Genomic DNA, 6,000 nt, shown 5'->3' with positions numbered 1-6,000 from the left:
TCTTAAAAACAAGCATTAGATGAATAGTTGCCGTTTAAACTGCTATGTTTCATCCGTCCCACCCCAGTGTTTCAATCGCCCCGCTCAGGCGGGACAATTGAAACAAAGCACAACTACCGTTCAGAATCAAATTTTACTTAAATCATTCTATATTTGTACCGAATAACACATGATACTAAGAGAACACATATGTGAGTTGTTGATCACAAAAAAAAAAAAAAACCCATCTATCTGTAACCTTATCTTAGAAAACGATGTTTATCTAAAAAGAGGTTCAACTGTCCCGGCTCTCCCCTTACATAGCCAATATGATCGCATAAGCATAGCAAGAGCATTTTAATGAAAACTACTAAATTAGATAAGCCCAAGCCACACGGATAGCATTAGCAACAGGCATGTTGCCTAGCTTTTAGCAATGAGCATTAAAAAGGAACTTAGCTTAGCTTCGTGAAGACTTTCAGAAATGAATGAAGAGTGAATCACATGCAGACACGCAATGCAGACTGAGGTCACTTCCAAATCACGCAGTTTATGATCAATGCGTTAATCTCATGTTCAAATTCACGAATTTGAATTAATCTGAGGTGAAATCCTTGTGGGGAACAAATTTCTCTCGCTAAATTCCCGATTGTACGATTGCTTGTGAGATGATGTGGTTTGCCTGCTGAATTTCACCATTTATTAGCTCCTGAGAAACGCGATAGCTGCTGATAATACTGAAGGAGCTTATATTGAGGCGTCGTATTTCTATAGTAGTTATGTGGATCAGCTGAGAGTCAGCTGATGCGAGCTTGACTAGAGTGACCTGCCAGAACTGACGCTACGCCCTACGCTTGATTAAATTAATTTACAACTAATGTGAACAACTAATGAATTGAGATTTTTATCGCATCATGCTTGTTGGATGCATCTAAATTTTAATAATGAAAAGTAATATGATGCATGCCACTGATGTATATGCAACAACAAGAACGTGCATAGTTATAATTTGTCTTAACATAATATAACTATCATATAATATGGTTTAGCCCTTTTCGACACATTTTGTATCGGGGGTCTCTGCTCGATGTCTCTGGGCTCCTTGCCCTGAAAAACGTTGAAGACCCCTGCCTTAAAGAGATAGATAGATAGATAGATAGATAGATAGATAGATAGATAGATAGATAGATAGATAGATAGATAGATAGATAGATAGATAGATAGATAGATAGATAGATAGATACTAATGAGGGAGCAAAAAGAACACCATCATAACTCAATCATTTGATCAAGGTAGTTGACATTTTTGCATTGATGTTAACTTATCCACAAAAATGGCCCCTAACAGCCCATCAAATTTCAGCATAATAACTTTTGTGAATGAGTGGATATTATGAAAAATAGTATGAATTTGTAGCATTCTACTGTTACTCTTTCTGTCACATAAAGATAGCATCCACATAATTTATTATTACAAATCTTGCAATGTTGGCACTTTTCTCAACTTCCAAACTACTTTGACCTTAATGATTGCTAGAAGTAGGCTACATTAGAAAGTGATACAACTGAATTTGATTCACAATGTTTTGGTTGGCAATTTTGTTGATTTGGCCAATTGATATTTTAAGGATAAGTAAGCAGCAAAGAGCATGCAAGCTAAATTTTGAATTTTCTTCAAACAGTTGACTGGTGATATCTTTCACCATATGGTAATATAATGGTGATATTTAAAAAATAAATTGTTTTTTTTTAACATGTAGAAAAATTTATATACAAACAAGAAAATCTCATTCTCATTTAGTATATATAAATCTTGTAATTAAACAGTAAAATTAAAATCAAATTTTAAACAACCAACCAGAAATTTAATTTGGTTCTGACTAGGTCTATAAAACCTAGAAAAGACTGCATACATAATTGCTGATAGGAAATTAGACAAGAACTGTATTTTCCATCTAAACCAGGGCCCACCCATCTTAAGGACCTTGCAGGAGTAGTCATGTTTGAACCAGTTTGGTTCTGAGACTGAATTCAGTTGAGTCATTTCCTCTAGTACCACCAGATTCCCATTCCCAGTCGAGTTTAATCCCAAATACACCCTTCACATGAGCATTTGCTGAAGACAGCACCGCTGACTAACCATGAAAGATTAAACTGAAGGATTACTCTGGTGCCTGCTTCATGTCGGGGTGTGTTATAAAGGTTCTCAGCAAATGAGCATAATCTTCACTTAAAAAAAAGTCTTTATTTTTGTTTGTTTAATATAGTGCCTTGGCCCGTAAATATCATTAATAAATTAACACAAATGTTGTATTGCAGTATTTTTGTTGTATTCAGTAAAACTTTGTGTTTAAATTCAACAATGTTGGCCATAATCAAGATTCAAACCCTCGTTGTTTTGATTAAATTATTCCTGATAGTTTATATATATATTACCAACTTAAATAGATTCTGTTTAGCAACTTGAATTTACTTTTGGTAAAAGTAGAAAAAAATTGGTTTAAATTTGGCTACACTTTATTTCGATGGTCCAATTTAGACATTCTACTGAGTAACTTTGCAACTACATGTCAACTTACTCTGATTAGAGTATTATTAGAGTATATTAACTTTCTGTTGTAAGGCCATTGTATTTTTTTTTTTTTTAAGCGTGGCTGATTCATTGTATTGATAATGTACATATTCTTGTATGTTTATTGTATTTATTATATTTTGTATTTTATGTGGAACTTTTATTGCGGCCTTCTTGGCCAGGGCTCCTTCGTAAAAGAGACTTGTTCTCAAAGGATTTCCCTGGTTAAATAAGGGTTAAATTAAATAAAATAGTAGACTGTTATGTTAGTAGAATAAGTTTACATGAAGTTGCAAAGCTACTTATAGTCAGTAGAATGTCTGTTGGGGGAGCATCAAAATAAAGGTTCAGTCATAAAAAATGCTTGTAAAACCTATTGGTAAATTGATCTTTACTTGAAGAAAACAAATCAACACAAACACAAATTACTTTGTAATCATCATTATTTATAATTTATATACGATTATATATAAATACATTATTATAAAATAATATTAAACAGCTAGTATCATCATTAATATATCATCATCCATAATAATTAAATCAGAATAAAATTTTAAAATCATGGATACAACAATAAAAGTAGAAAATGTTACATAACACAAGAACTGAATTATTCATTCATTTATTATTATTATAAATTAATGAATGATTGCTCTAAAAAGACTTCGTAAAACATCTAAATATTCTATTTCACATAATTTAATTTTAAATAAATATGTTTGTTTTTTTCACATTATACATTCATAAACATGATCAGCCATTGAGAATAACTAATAAAAGACATTTCAGAATGGGTTGGTTGTTTTTCTTTTTGCTTAGCAGACATTGGAAATAAAAAAATGGCAATATGGAGGCATAGCAGGGCCGTAAACACAAACAGCTATGCCAACATCTTGCCATATTTTCTCTTCCGAACTGAAAACCTTGCCATCTCCCCTAGACCTGATGAACAACTTCACAACAACAAATCAACAACATTTGTTCAGCTGTAAAACAGTGTTTATGTGTTAGCAAGCATGTAGCAGTTTATTAAAAAAATATATATATATATATTTCAATTATGACTAAATCAATCAGACCAGTGACTCCAAAACAAGAATAATTAAACAGGTTTAAGGAGGTACTGGTTTTAAAGGTATTCAATTATTTTAATTTAACATATCTTACAAATTATTTTGCTGACGATTTAACACATTTTGAGGACAAATACAGATTAATATATGCGTTCTCAATTTGTGTGGGTGACACTTGTAGCACAATATATGTACAAATATATAAAAAGCACCAAACAGGCAAATTTAGAGAAATATCTTAATTTCTTCACTTACTTTTTGGGGGGGGGGGGGGGGGGGGGTGGAAAACACAAGCTAAACATTTGAACTAATATATCTTTGCCCATTGATTAATCGCAGTACATCAAGATAATTGTTTTGCGTTACAAGTTTTCTGTTTGAATATGCAAAAATTAGACATTGTCTAATTAATTATGCACTGATAGCATACATTTCAAGAACAGAAATCTAAACATTGGATAAAGCCATATTCAAAATTATTATTTAAATTTTTACAGAGGAGATTTTGAATAGGCCTATCTCTTTTTATCACACTATAAAACTGAAAATACTCTCAACAGTCCAAATAAATAAAAATATTTTTACCATGTTATTAGGAAATAAATCAAGTAAATACAAAAAAAAACAATTGTCACCTTTATGGCAAAACCTTTTTTTTCTTAGCCAGAAAAAAAAACCTTCCAGTTTTATTTCTATTATGAAAGTTTTTTTTTCATATACCGTACTAGCCTATACTCTCAAAAAAATGCTGGGTTGTTTCAAACCAAATTTGGGTCAAATGTGGACAAACCCAGCCGTTGGGTTACATTTTTAAATTACACTTTTAATCGAACGTTTGACCCAAAATTGGGTTAAAACAACCCAGCATGTTTTAGAGAATTGTTTTAGAGTATATGAAAAAAAAAAACCCGTCATATTAGTAATTAAACTGGAAGGGTTTTTTTTGGCTTAATTCTGGCTAAGAACAAAAAAAAAAATCCCATAAGGTGACAATTGTATAGGCTAGTTTCACTTTCAGTAAACGCAGTAGGCTAGGCCTAGTCTAAAAAAATAAAATAAAAAATAAAAAGACACAAAGATTGTTTTTGAGAAATTCGCCTCAATGAAGAGAAATAAAAATTAACTTACCAAGCAGCTTTTGAGTCTGAAAACGTTCTGCTGCTATAATCAAACTGTTCATCCATATCGTTTCTGCTGCCGATGTTTGAATAATCTCTCTATCGCTCCAAAGGTCCCGCTGGAGTGAATCGAGCTGTTCCTCTGAAGGGCTTTTTCCCCCGAATGAGGTGAGTCAGCAAACTTCGGCATGGTTCAGGTGTGTTCAGGTGAGTTTCAGCGCGTTCGCGTCACCACAGCGCCGCGCCCATCCATGTTAGAGGAGAATAATGAAGCGCGCACGTCAGGCGTCAAAGTAGCCCGGCATTCAGGTTACACTGGCTTCAAGATGCTTTTCAAGTGCTTTTAAATGCAAAGCAATGCTCGGTTCTTTTCATTCACGTTTGTGTGAATCACGCGAGGTCTCGGTCTAGACGGGGTCCTGCTGCATCTCTTGGGATGTGAGCTAGACTCTTGGAGGGGGTCTCGTGCTGAGTCAGGCTCGATTTTACGGATGAATCATTTAATAATTTGGTAGACTTTCCGTTTTTTTGTTTTTTTCCTTCTCTGAATCTGACCCGATGCTTTCTCACTCACTTATACATGCTGTATTATCCACAACTTTTTTTTAAACGAGTGGATATCGCATATTAACAGTCAGTCAAATCTATATTTTAATCTCGAATAGGCTATAGCCTAGGCTATAGATTTTTTTTTTTTTTTTCTATGGTAAAATATAGCTTATAGCTATTACACAATTATAGCCTATCTTAAAATGTTGATTGACGACTATAGGTAACACTTTACAAAATGTTCCCATTAGTTTACAGTGATGTAGCCTACATTTGACACATGACTCATAACCTACATTTTTATTAATCTATATGAACGTTAGTTAATAAAAAAGAAAATTGGCTACAACTGTTCCCAGGCGTGAATAATAACATTATGTAAAATGGACTGACAATTAAAAATAATATATTTATTAATCTTTTATTAATATTAATCTTTATTTATGTTAATTTTAACATTTAGGCTATAATGAATTATTAAAATAAAAAGTTGTATCTGTTAATATAATTTAATGGACCTTAATTAACATGAACAAGAACATTTACAATGATTAATAAATAGGCTACTGTAACAAATGTTTAGTCGTAATTGAAGTTAACTCATGGGACGTTGCTGTAAAGTGTTACCAATAATATTCACATATACAACTTTTGATTTTGATAATGCATTAGTAAATGATGAAATTAATATTAAAGGGATAGTTCA

The sequence above is a fragment of the Rhinichthys klamathensis genome, unplaced genomic scaffold, assembly GCF_029890125.1.
Source record: "Rhinichthys klamathensis goyatoka isolate OS25496 unplaced genomic scaffold, OSU_Roscu_1.1 h1tg000042l_1, whole genome shotgun sequence".
Classification (NCBI taxonomy): Eukaryota; Metazoa; Chordata; class Actinopteri; order Cypriniformes; family Leuciscidae; genus Rhinichthys; species Rhinichthys klamathensis.
This window is presented reverse-complemented; position numbering follows the sequence as displayed.